General features: G+C 37.5%; 1 long non-coding RNA gene and 2 pseudogenes across 1 annotated transcript in view; 2 read left to right on the forward strand and 1 right to left on the reverse strand.

Moving 5' to 3' along the window:
- LOC135088903 (uncharacterized) overlaps positions 1 to 13,764 on the reverse strand; it is a 60,173-nt gene that overhangs the window by 19,502 nt on the left and 26,907 nt on the right. The window lies entirely within an intron of this gene.
- LOC135089366 (cytochrome c oxidase subunit 1-like) lies at positions 701 to 9,374 on the forward strand (annotated as a pseudogene).
- On the forward strand, positions 11,994 to 12,785 carry LOC135088902 (cytochrome c oxidase subunit 3-like; annotated as a pseudogene).

Below are 13,764 nucleotides of genomic sequence, written 5' to 3' on the forward strand. Positions count from 1 at the left end.
ATCGCCGCGAAGACATGGGGCTCACTCAAGGTCACCAGAAGGATCATAACAAAATACACGATGGAAAAATGCCTTCCACTTATAAAGAACATCCACGCACGTCCTCCCCATACAGGGGATTCTCCAGACGCTATTCATTCAGCCAGTCACTTCATTAATCTCTCCATTAGTGTTGCAGGCCGGTCAACACAGGGACGTATGGACGAATGACACACACACACACACACACACACACACACACACATATACACACAGCCTTACTTTAGATTTCTTTATTCATTTTGTTAAGTTCTCCAATCTATATGTAAATGTTCACTACTGCCTCCGTAATAAGCAGTTTATCGTTTTTATTATTGCTATTATTACACACACACACACACCCCACACACACCCCACACACACCACACACACACACAGAGAGAGAGAGAGAGAGAGAGAGAGAGAGAGAGAGAGAGAGAGAGAGAGAGAGAGAGAGAGAGAAAAAAAAAAAAAGTTTACTACATATTCATGACTTATGCGTCTCTTTTTGTTATCGAAAATCACCCGATAACTGTTGCATATTTGTGTGTATTCGTGTGTGTGTGTGTGTGTGTGTGTGTGTGTGTGTGTGTGTGTGTGTGTGTTCAATAGTTTCATTTGTGGAATCGGTTTTATCCACTCCTGATGTTTGCAAGCAAGACATAATAGAGGCGAGGTTCACATGACACACGGCGCCCCTGAGCCCATTGAGCCAGCGAGGAACACCCGCAACACACTCCACCAGCTGGGTCTTGAGCTGACGCGCCACGACTCCCTGTTTGCAATGTTTTACTCGGGACGGCCAATGCAACTCACGGCATATTGTTCCAGGTGTGGTTCAGATCAAGAAATAAGTAAATAAATAAAATAAATGATAAAAAAAAAAGAGGAAAAAAAAATCTGTCAGAATCCGACTAATCATCTCTGTGGTTTCTGAAAATAACCCTTGTGGGAACTTAGTGTTTAGTAATATGCGCATTCTTTTGATTACATTCTAGGAGCTAGGAGGCTGAGAGCGCACACCTCCGTCATCGCCGTTCAATAACACGGAATGTGACAAACATTCTCCGCAGGAGAGGAGGAGGCAGTAGACACCTGCCGAAACGATAATTACTCCCAGTGAGGTGTGCAGCAGTGTTCAGGGGGTGCTGTGAACTTATCATTAAACCCAGCTGTGACCTCACTGAACGTTTCCCTTTGTGTCTCGCAACACAAGGGGGCAGTCACAGCCTGCCCTCTAAAGACAACTCTCTTCCTTCACACAAAACTACAAGTACCTAAAAACACACACACCCTTCACTCAAAAAATTTTAAAATCATCATGGCGACTCCTACACCAGCCTCGGAGTCCCCATCTGGGGAGGGGACCATAAATGTCCCCAGATCGGACTGCCTTTCTGTCGACGACCCTAAGTGTCTTGACACCCCCCTCAACTTTTTCTTCATTAACTTCTGCAACATTCGCGGTCTAAGATCTAATTTTCAATCTGTAGAACACCACCTCTCCTCTTCTAAACCTCATCTTCTTTCCCTCACTGAAACTCAGGTGTCTGAGGAAACTGACAGTAGCCCCTTTTCTGTTCCCTCCTTTTTTTTTTTTTTTATGTAGGAAGGATACTGGCCAAGGGCAACAAAAATCTAAGAAAAAAAATGCCCACTGAAATGCCAGTCCCATAAAAGGGTCAAAGCAGTGGTCAAAAATTGGTGGATAAGTATCTTGAAACCTCCCTCTTGAAGGAATTCAAGTCATAGGAAGGTGGAAATACAGAAGCAGGCAGGGAGTTCCAGAGTTTACCAGAAAAAGGGATGAATGATTGAGAATACTGGTTAACTCTTGCGTTAGAGAGGTGGACAGAATAGGGGTGAGAGAAAGAAGAAAGTCTTGTGCAGCGAGGCCGCGGAAGGAGGGGAGGCATGCAGTTAGCAAGATCAAAAGAGCAGTTAGCATGAAAATAGCGGTAGAAGACAGCTAGATATGCAACATTGCGGCGGTGAGAGAGAGGCTGAAGACAGTCAGTTAGAGGAGAGGAGTTGATGAGACGAAAAGCTTTTGATTCCACCCTGTCTAGAAGAGCAGTATGAGTGGAACCCCCCCAGACATGTGAAGCATACTCCATACATGGACGGATAAGGCCCTTGTACAGAGTTAGCAGCTGGGGGGGTGAGAAAAACTGGCGGAGACGTCTCAGAACACCTAACTTCATAGAAGCTGTTTTAGCTAGAGATGAGATGTGAAGTTTCCAGTTCAGATTATAAGTAAAGGACAGACCGAGGATGTTCAGTGTATAAGAGGGGGACAGCTGAGTGTCATTGAAGAATAGGGGATAGCTGTCTGGAAGGTTGTGTCGAGTTGATAGATGGAGGAATTGAGTTTTTGAGGCATTGAACAATGCCAAGTTTGCTCTGCCCCAATCAGAAATTTTAGAAAGATCAGAAGTCAGGCGTTCTGTGGCTTCCCTGCGTGATATGTTTACCTCCTGAAGGGTTGGACGTCTATGAAAAGATGTGGAAAAGTACAGTGTGGTATCATTAGCGTAGGAATGGATAGGACAAGAAGTTCGGTTTAGAAGATCAGGACAGAACCCTGAGGAACACCACTGTTAATAGATTTAGGAGAAGAACAATGACCGTCTACCACAGCAGCAATAGAACGGTCAGAAAGGAAAGTTGAGATGAAGTTACAGAGAGAAGGATAGAAACCGTAAGAGGGTAGTTTGGAAATCAAAGCTTTGTGCCAGACTCTATCAAAGGCTTTTGATATGTCCAAGGTAACAGCAAAAGTTTCACCAAAATCTCTAAAAGAGGATGACCAAGACTCAGTAAGGAAAGCCAGAAGATCACTAGTAGAGCGGCCTTGACGGAACCCATACTGACGATCAGATAGAAGGTTGTGAAGTGATAGATGTTTCAGAATCTTCCTGTTGAGGATAGATTCAAAAACTTTAGATAAGCAGGAAATTAAAGCAATAGGACGGTAGTTTGAGGGATTAGAGCGGTCACCCTTTTTAGGAACAGGTTGAATGTAGGCAAACTTCCAGCAAGAAGGAAAGGTAGATGTTGACAGACAGATCTGAAAGAGTTTGATTAGGCAAGGTGCAAGCACGGAGGCACAGTTTCGGAGAACAATAGGAGGGACCCCATCAGGTCCATAAGCCTTCCGAGGGTTTAGGCCAGCGAGGGCATGGAAAACATCATTGCGAAGAATTTTAATAGGTGGCATGAAGTAGTCAGAGGGTGGAGGAGAGGGAGGAACAAGCCCAGAATCGTCCAAGGTAGAGTTTTTAGCAAAGGTTTGAGCAAAGAGTTCAGCTGTAGAAATAGATGTGATAGCAGTGGTGCCATCTGGTTGAAGTAGAGGAGGGAAAGAAGAAGAAGCAAAGTTATTGGAGATATTTTTGGCTAGATGCCAGAAATCACGAGGAGAGTTAGATCTTGAAAGGTTTTGACATTTTCTGTTAATGAAGGAGTTTTTGGCTAGTTGGAGAACAGACTCGGCATGGTTCCGGGCAGAAATATAAAGTGCATGAGATTCTGGTGATGGAAGGCTTAAGTACCTTTTGTGGGCCACCTCTCTATCATGTATAGCACGAGAACAAGCTGTGTTAAACCAAGGTTTAGAAGGTTTAGGACGAGAAAAAGAGTGAGGAATGTACGCCTCCATGCCAGACACTATCACCTCTGTTATGCGCTCAGCACACAAAGACGGGTCTCTGACACGGAATCAGTAGTCATTCCAAGGAAAATCAGCGAAATACCTCCTCAGGCCCCCCAACTAGCAGAGGCAAAACGCCAGAGGCACCTTCGCTTAGGGGGATCCTGAGGAGGGATTGGAGTGATAGGACAATATAAAGATATGAGATTGTGTTCGGAGGAGCCCAACGGAGAAGAAAGGGTGACAGCGTAAGCAGAAGGATTAGAGGTCAGGAAAAGGTGAAGAATGTTGGGCGTATCTCCAAGACGGTCAGGAATACGAGTAGGGTGTTGAACCAATTGCTCTAGGTCATGGAGGATAGCAAAGTTGTAGGCTAGTTCACCAGGATGGTCAGTGAAGGGAGAGGAAAGCCAAAGCTGGTGGTGAACATTGAAGTCTCCAAGAATGGAGATCTCTGCAAAAGGGAAGAGGGTCAGAATGTGCTCCACTTTGGAAGTTAAGTAGTCAAAGAATTTCTTATAGTCAGAGGAGTTAGGTGAGAGGTATACAGCACAGATAAATTTAGTATGAGAATGACTCTGTAGTCGTAGCCAGATGGTGGAAAACTCGGAAGATTCAAGAGCGTGGGCACGAGAGCAGGTTAAGTCATTGCGCACATAAACGCAGCATCCAACTTTGGGTCGAAAATGTGGATAGAGAAAGTAGGAGGGAACAGAAAAGGGGCTACTGTCAGTTGCCTCAGACACCTGAGTTTCAGTGAGGAAAAGAAGATGAGGTTTAGAAGAGGAGAGGTGGTGTTCTACAGATTGAAAATTAGATCTTAGACCGCGAATGTTGCAGAAGTTAATGAAGAAAAAGTTGAGGGGGGTGTCAAGACACTTAGGGTCGTCGACAGAAAGGCAGTCCGACCTGGGGACATTTATGGTCCCCTCCCCAGATGGGGACTCCGAGGCTGGTGTAGGAGTCGCCATGATGATTTTAAATTTTTTGAGTGAAGGGTGTGTGTGTTATTAGGTACTTGTAGTTTTGTGTGGAGGAAGAGAGTTGTCTTTAGAGGGCAGGCTGTGACTGCCCCCTTGTGTTGCGAGACACAAAGGGAAACGTTCAGTGAGTTTACAGCTGGGTTTAATGATAAGTTCACAGCACCCCCTGAACAGTGCTTTAGACCTCACTGGGAGTAATTATCGTTTCGGCAGGTGTCTACTGCTTCCTCCTACTTTCTCTATCCTCATTTTCGATCCAAAGCTGGATGCTGCGTTTATGTGCGCAATGACTTAACCTGCTCTCGTGCCCACGCTCTTGAATCTTCCGGGTTTTCCACCATCTGGCTACGACTACAGAGTCACTCTCATACTAAATTTATCTGTGCTGTATACCTCTCTCCTAACTCCTCTGACTATAAGAAATTCTTTGACTACTTAACTTCCAAAGTGGAGCACATTCTGACCCTCTTCCCTTTTGCAGAGATCTCCATTCTTGGAGATTTCAATGTTCATCACCAGCTTTGGCTTTCCTCTCCCTTCACTGACCATCCTGGTGAACTAGCCTTCAACTTTGCTATCCTCCATGACCTAGAGCAATTGGTGCAACACCCTACTCGTATTCCTGACCGTCTTGGAGATACGCCCAACATTCTTGACCTTTTCCTGACCTCTAATCCTTCTGCTTATGCTGTCACCCTTTCTTCTCCGTTGGGCTCCTCCGATCACAATCTCATATCTTTATCTTGTCCTATCACTCCATTCCCTCCTCAGGATCTCCCTAAGCGAAGGTGCCTCTGGCGTTTTGCCTCTGCTAGTTGGGGGGACCTGAGGAAGTATTTTGCTGATTTTCCTTGGAATGACTACTGCTTCCGTGTCAGAGACCCGTCTTTGTGTGTTGAGCGCATAACAGAGGTGATAGTGTCTGGCATAGAGGCGTACATTCCTCACTCTTTTTCTCGTCCTAAACCTTCTAAACCCTGCTTTAACACAGCTTGTTCTCGTGCTATACATGATACAGAGGTGGCCCACAAAAGGTACTTAAGGCTTCCATTACCAGAATCTCATGCACTTTATATTTCTGCCCGGAACCATGCCAAGTCTGTTCTCCACCTAGCCAAAAACTCCTTCATTAACAGAAAATGTCAAAACCTTTTAAGATCTAACTCCCCTCGTGATTTCTGGCATCTAGCCAAAAATATCTCCAATAACTTTGCTTCTTCTTCTTTCCCTCCTCTACTTCAACCAGATGGCACCACTGCTATCACATTTATTTCTAAAGCTGAACTCTTTGCTCAAACCTTTGCTAAAAACTCTACCTTGGACGATTATGGGCTTGTTCCTCCCTCTCCTCCACCCTCTGACTACTTCATGCCACCTATTAAAATTCTTCACAATGATGTTTTCCATACCCCTGCTGGCCTAAACCCTCGGAAGGCTTATGGACCTGAAACCGCAGAGATTACTTTTTATTAGAGTGAGAAGAACATAAGTATTATATACGAATCTTTAATTATATAAATTTTCTTAACTAATATATTTTTTAATAAATAAACTTAATTGAAATATTTTATTTTATTTTATTTTATTTATTTTTTTTATGTAGGAAGGATACTGCCCAAGGGCAACAAAAATCTAATAAAAAAATGCCCACTGAAATGGCAGTCCCATAAAAGGGTCAAAGTAGTGGTCAAAAATTGGTGGATAAGTGTCTTGAAACCTCCCTCTTGAAGGAATTCAAGTCGTAGGAAGGTGGAAATACAGAAGCAGGCAGGGAGTTCCAGAGTTTACCAGAGAAAGGGATGAATGATTGAGAATACTGGTTAACTCTTGCGTTAGAGAGGTGGACAGAATAGGGGTGAGAGAAAGAAGAAAGTCTTGTGCAGCGATGCCGCGGAAGGAGGGGAGGCATGCAGTTAGCAAGATCAGAAGAGCAGTTAGCATGAAAATAGCGGTAGAAGACAGCTAGATATGCAACATTGCGGCGGTGAGAGAGAGGCTGAAGACAGTCAGTTAGAGGGGAGGAGTTGATGAGACGAAAAGCTTTTGATTCCACCCTGTCTAGAAGAGCAGTATGAGTGGAACCCCCCCAGACATGTGGAGCATACTCCATACATGTACGGATAAGGCCCTTGTACAGAGTTAGCAGCTGGGGGGGTGAGAAAAACTGGCGGAGACGTCTCAGAACACCTAACTTCATAGAAATGCATATATATATATATATATATATATATATATATATATATATATATATATATATATATATATATATATATATATATATATATATATATATTGATAAATACTGAGAGAAATACACATTCTCTTCATATAAACTTCAAATGTCACTTTAATATTTTCGTCCTCTTATATTAATTAGTCTTTCCTATGTATCACTTTCTTTGATTTATTTTTTCTTTCGCTTTCTTATTTATACTACTTTGTTTCTTAAGCATTTTTTATTTGATTTTTAATCTGTTTTTATGTTAATATAGTGCCTGGCTTAAAAGGGTAGCTTTGATAGAGCTAATTATGTATTTCTTATACCTATATTATTTATAGCGAATTTACACCTCTTTTTTAAAGATCAAAACTTTATGTACGCTATACACCAACAAATAATATTCTCAAAGATAAGCTAACTAAGCTAATGGGCTCATACCCCGTAAATAAAAGCTTCAACCTTTCTCTTTTTAATGACATTTCCAGTTTCCTACCTATTACTTTTCTGTACTTTACTAACAGGTATCTTTTTCATTTATTTCTTCTCCTTCTTGGTTTGGGGCTTGACTCGGGCTGGAACTAAATCTTTTATCATTTATTCCTCTCATTGCAACTAAATTATGCCCGTATCTAACTGAAGCTGCAGTTAAATATTTTCTAATTCAAGCTCTAGCATCTACTATCTTAATTCTCTCTCTCTCTCTCTCTCTCTCTCTCTCTCTCTCTCTCTCTCTCTCTCTCTCTCTCTCTCTCTCTCTCTCTCTCTCTCTCTCTCTCTCTCTCTATATATATATATATACTCGAATGACTTTTCTTATTCTTTAATTAGTATATCTTTACTTTTAAAATTATGAGCAGGTCCGTTACATTTTTGGCTTCAGCTCCGTTACATTTTTGGCTTCCGCAAGTTATTGAAGGATTGTCTTGACCTCAAGCTTTTATTCTCTTAACAATCCAAAAAATAGCTCCTTTGTTTTTATTTCCCTATTTAACCTACTCTTCAAACTTAGTAACCTTAATTACTTTAGCAGCACATAATTCTTCTTTAATTGGAGCCTTAGGTGGCTTAAATGTTACAAAACTACGTAAACTTATCGCCTTCTCTTCAGTTAACCATATATCTTAATACTTATTGTTATATCAATCAGTGATATATTATGACTCATTCACTTTATCTTCTCCTTTATTTCAGGCTCTGTGAATATTTTACTCTTTATTACTCAGTGTTCATGAATTTCCGTTATAATAATTGAAAACAAAAGGAAGATTGCCCTAAAACTTTTTTTTTTACCAATAATTTTTTTTATCTTTAGGTCTTCCTCCCTTTTCAGGATTTATACCTAAATGAATTATAATTCAACTACTCTCTTCTAAAATAATAATTTTCTCTCTTTTAATTCTTCTTTTTTTAAGTCTTATTACTCTTTATTTCTATCTACGTCTCTTTGTTCCAATAATGCCATTATCATTTCCTTCATTTACCACTTCCCTTAAAATTAAACCATTGGTAACATTTTCTCCTATCTTAACCTTTGTTACTTTCATTAACATGTTTGGAATATGTTTTCCTATTCCAAATTTAGCCTTGGATTTTAAGTTATATTAAACTAAAGGCCTTCAAAGCCAAAAAAAAAAAAAAAAGAAATCTCTTTTAAAATACTAAGTGTCAGTGTTTCCACACATCTTTAGATTTGCAATCTAATATTATTTATATTTTACTATAGAACCTAATAAGAAAGTTTTTACCTTGTTTTTAGATTAGCAATGTAACGCCTGCACTTCTCAGCTATCTTATTATGCAACGATGATTCTTTTCTACAAATCATAAAGACATTGGTACGCTATTTCATTTTTGGAGCATGGTCTGGTATAGTAGGAACCTCGTTAAGTTTAATTATTCGAGCCGAATCAAGTCAGCCAGGCACATTTATCGGCAACGATCAAATTTACAATGATGTAGTTACCGCCCATGCCTTTGTTATAACCTTCTTCATAGTTATACCAATTATAACTGGAGGATTTGGTAATTGACTATTCCCTCTTATATAAGGAGCCGCTGATATAGCGTTCCCTCGCATAAATATAACATAAGATTCTGACTTTTGCCTCCTTCTTTAACTCTTCTTCTAATAAGAGGTATAGTGGAAAGAGGTGGTACAGGTTGATGAACTGTTTAGCCTCCTCTAACAGCAGCTATTGCCCATGCAGGAGCATCAGTTGATCTTGGTATTTTTTCTTTTCACCTTGCTGGTGTGTCCTCAATTCTTGGAGCAGTAAATTATAATATAACAACTGTAATTAACATACGATCCTTTGGAATAAGAATAGATCAAATACCTTTGTTTGTATTAACTGTTTTTATTACTGCCATTCTCTTACTTTCATCCTTACCTGTATTAGCAGGAGCAATCACTAAGATTTTAACTAACCGAAATCTTAATACATCTTTCTTTGACCCCGCTGGAGGTGGTGATCCTGTTTTATATCAATATTTATTTTGATTTTTTGGTCACCCTGAAGTTTATATTCTCATTCTACCAGCCTTTGGAGTAATTTCCCATATTGTAAGACAAGAATTCGGGAAAAAAAAATCATTCGGTGCATTAGGTATGATCTGTGCTATAATGGCTACTGGAATTTCAAGATTTATCCTCTGAGCTCACCACATATTTACAGTAGGTATAGTCGTTGATACACGAGCTTACTTCACATCAGCCACAACAATTATTGCTGTTCCTACAGGTATTAAAATTTTCAGATGACTTAGAACCCTACTTGGAACACAAATTAACTATAGTCCCTCTATATTATGAGCTTTAGGTTTTATTTTTTTATTTATTGTTGGAGGTTTAACAGGTGTTGTCCTGGCAAATTCATCAATTGATATTATTGTTTATGATACTTATTACGTTGTAGCTCATTTTCATTATGTTTTATCTATAGAGGCTGTACTCGGTATTTCTGCAGGTATTGCACATTGATTCCACCTTTTTAAAGGCTTATCACTTAACCCTAAATGAATAAGAATCCACTTTACTGTCATATTCATCGGTGTAAATATCACTTTCTTCCCTCAACATTTCATAGCATTTAACGGAATACCTCGACGTTACTCTTCATGGAAGAAACCTATGGAAGAAACAATATTTCATGTTGCCTACGCAACAATATCCTACGGAAGAAACAATATTTCATGTTGCCTACGCAACATGAAATATTGTTTTTTCCAAAGGATCTATAGTATATCTTGTTGCTATATTAATTTTTATAATTATCATTTGAGAAGCTTTAATTTCTAATCGTCCTGTTCTATTCTCCCCTTTCCTGCCTCTTCAGTTGAATGAAACCACTCACACCCACCCGCTGATCACTCTTATATAGAAATTCCTCTTACTACTAACTTCTAAAACGGCAGAAAGATGTATAGGATTTAAGCTCCTACTAAGAAGATTTATTTCTCTTCTTTTAGAAAATACATTTCTTAATGTCAACATGAACTTTTCTAGGCCTTCAAGACGATGCTTCCCCTTTAATGGAACAATTCATCTTTATCCATGATCACATTACAGTATAGTTGTTCTTATTATAATCATTACCTTTGTCGGATATATCTTAGCATCAGTTCTGAGAAACTCTCTTATTAATCGATTTATACTAGAACAAACTATTGAATTATTTAGATTTTCATTGCTCTCCCTTCTCTGCGACTTTTATACTCGTACCTTCTTGATGAAGTTAATAATCCTCCCATTACTCTTAAAACTGTCGGTCATCAATGATATTGAAGTTATGAATACTCTGACTTTCTTAATGTAGAATTTCATTCTTATATAACTCCTACTAACGAGCTCGACTTTTCTGGATTTCGTCTCTTACATGTAGATAATCGAACTGTTCTTCCAATAAATACAAAAATTCGTATTGTAATCACCGCAGCGGATGTCATTCACTCTTGAACTGTCCCAGCTTTAGGCGTAAAAGCAGACGCTATTCCTGGTTGACTTAATCAAACTAGATTTATAATATCTCGTCCAGGATTATTTTATAGTCAATGTTCAGAACTTTGTGGTGCTAATCATAGATTTATACCTATTGTGATTTAAAGTGTAAACACAATTTTTTCTAAATAGAATTTCTTCATATTCTGACTCACCTGATGACTGAAAGTAAATGTAGGTCTTTTAAACCTATTATAGTATTGCGCCTACTTCTGGTGACAAGAAATTACTTAAATCTTGATATTAATTTGTCATGTTAAAGTTATCTCCTAAGATATTTTTTAATGCCTAAATAGCTCCTTTGCTTCGACTTTATCTTTATTTCTCTTTTTCTGTTATCATAAATTATTTTCATATCCTTAAATTATTTTTTTCTATACCTTTTGAAAAAAAAAAAATATTCTAAGATCACTGAGCCTTATCTAATCCTACAATCTTCTTGAAAATTATAGCTAATTTATTCTCAAATTTTTTACCTTCTTCAAGAATCTTAAACTTTTCATTAAACTGAATTTCCACTTTTGTAGGGCTCCTATTTATTCCTTACCTTTATTGAGCTTCTCCTTCACGATGATCTCTATGCTGAAATGAAATTATTTTTACTTTACACAAAGAATTTAAAACCATTTTAACTTCTTATTCTTTAGGTTCAACTATAGTTTTCGTTGCTTTGTTTTCTTTAGTTCTTTATAATATTTTTAAGGTGTATTGCCTTACATTTTTACAAGATCTAGACACACAGCAATAACCTTACCACTTTCATTGCCTTCATGAGTAACTTTAATACTTAGAGGTTGAGTTAACCACACTCAACATATATTCGCTCATTTAGTTCCTCAAGGAACTCCTTCTGTCCTTGTACCATTTATAGTTTTAATTAAAATTATCAGAAACATTACTCGACCCGGGACTTTAGCTGTACGATTAGCAGCTAATATAATTGCAGGCCATCTTCTTTTAACCTTATTACCTAATACTGAACCATCTGTAACATTCTCATTTCTTTTATCTATTCTTATTTTTTTCTCAAATTTTACTATTAACCTTTGAATGAGCTGTTGCAATTATTCATTCCCATGTTTTTGCTGTCTTACGAACTCTTTGCACCAGAGAAATTAACTAATGACATCATCTCACGGTTTTTACCATTTAGAAGATATAAGACCACGGCCTTTAACTGGTTCTATTAGGGCAATAATATTAAATACAGGTTTAATGAAATGATTTCACCAGTATAACAATTTTTTTTTTGTTATTAAGACTTGTTGCTATTCTCCTTACCATATATCAAAGATGACGTGATATTACTCGAGAGGGTACATTCCAAGGACTCCATACCTCTGTAGTAGTAAAAGGCTTACGATGGGGAATAATTCTATTTATTGCCTCAGAAATATTATTCTTTTTTTTTCATTTTTCTGAGCTTTTTTTTCATAGTAGATTAGCCCCAACGATTGAAATTGGGATAAACTGACCTCCTTACTGTATTCAACCTTTCAACCCATTTCAAATTTCCTTATTAAACACTACTATTCTTTTGTCTTGAGGAGCTACCGTAACTTGAGTTCATCATGCTATTATAGAATCTAGTCATAGGCAAGCCATTCAAAGACTAGGCCTTACAATTGTTTTAGGATTTTATTTTATTCTTCTTCAAGCTTTCAAGTATTTTTGAGGCTCCTTTCACTATTGTTGACTCCGCGTTTGGCTCTACTTTTTTTTTTTTTTTTTTAGTTACAGGCTTTCATGGCCTTCATGTAATTATTGGAACCTCATTTCTACTCATTATCATTTTTTTTATGTCTATATTTTTGTCACTTTTCACGTAATCGTCATGTTGGATTCGAAGCAGCCGCATCATACTGACACTTTGCTGAGACAGTTTGATTATTCCTTTACGTCTTTATTTACTGATGAGGAGGCTATTTTTTATTTTTTTTCAATATATAAAGTATATCCAATCAGAAAGTCTAGAACGCCTAGAAAAAATCATTCTTACAATACTTTTTATTTGCTTATTTTTACTAACTTTAATTATTTGTTATATTGTTATAACCTTAGAATCCCAAATAAAAAAAAATACTAACCGAGAAAAAAATTTTCCTTATGAATGTGGATTTAATCCTAAAGGGTCACCACGATTTTCCTTTTCCCTTCGATTTTTTTTTAAATGCTGTATTTTTTTTTTATGTAGAGATTCAGCATCATTTTTTTTTTTTTTTAACATTGCTGAAGTATTTTCTTGATTGTTTACTAGAGCTCTCTTCTTATTCTTCTCTTAGGCCTTTACTACGAGTGAGTACAGGGAACTTTAGAAGGATCTGATTAATACTTTAAGACCACAGTCAAATTGTATGACATATGAGTTGCATTCATAAAATGTTTTAGTAAACTAGTTTTATTAAATTTTATCTATTAGAAAGCGAAATTATCGCATTTAATTTCGACCTAAACTTTGGCCTTTAGGCCTCTAATAAATATGATTGAAACCAAAACAGAGGTACGTTACTGTTAATGACAAGATTGAAGTAATTCTTCCAATCAAAATGGAACATTATGACAAAAAGAAAAGCTTCTAACTTTTTTTAAGCCGTTGGATTCCGTTGATGTTCCTATTTTTACAGTGTAAGTAACACGTCACATTTTCATTATAAAGCTGAAATAATTATTTTCTAAAAATACCATATTATTTATTTATTTTTTTTTTACTTTAAACTCAAAGTAAATATTACATCATAAGTGCCACAAGCTAACATTTTTTTAAACTACATGAATATACTTACAAGACTTTTCGTCTACTTTTGCAGCTTCAACGCAATATTCTTATTGAATTATATAAATTTAAATAATTAAAACTGTAAAAATAATAATTATAATTACAGATACTTTTATA

The sequence above is a fragment of the Scylla paramamosain genome, chromosome 32 (genome assembly GCF_035594125.1).
Source record: "Scylla paramamosain isolate STU-SP2022 chromosome 32, ASM3559412v1, whole genome shotgun sequence".
In the NCBI taxonomy this organism is placed as follows: Eukaryota; Metazoa; Arthropoda; class Malacostraca; order Decapoda; family Portunidae; genus Scylla; species Scylla paramamosain.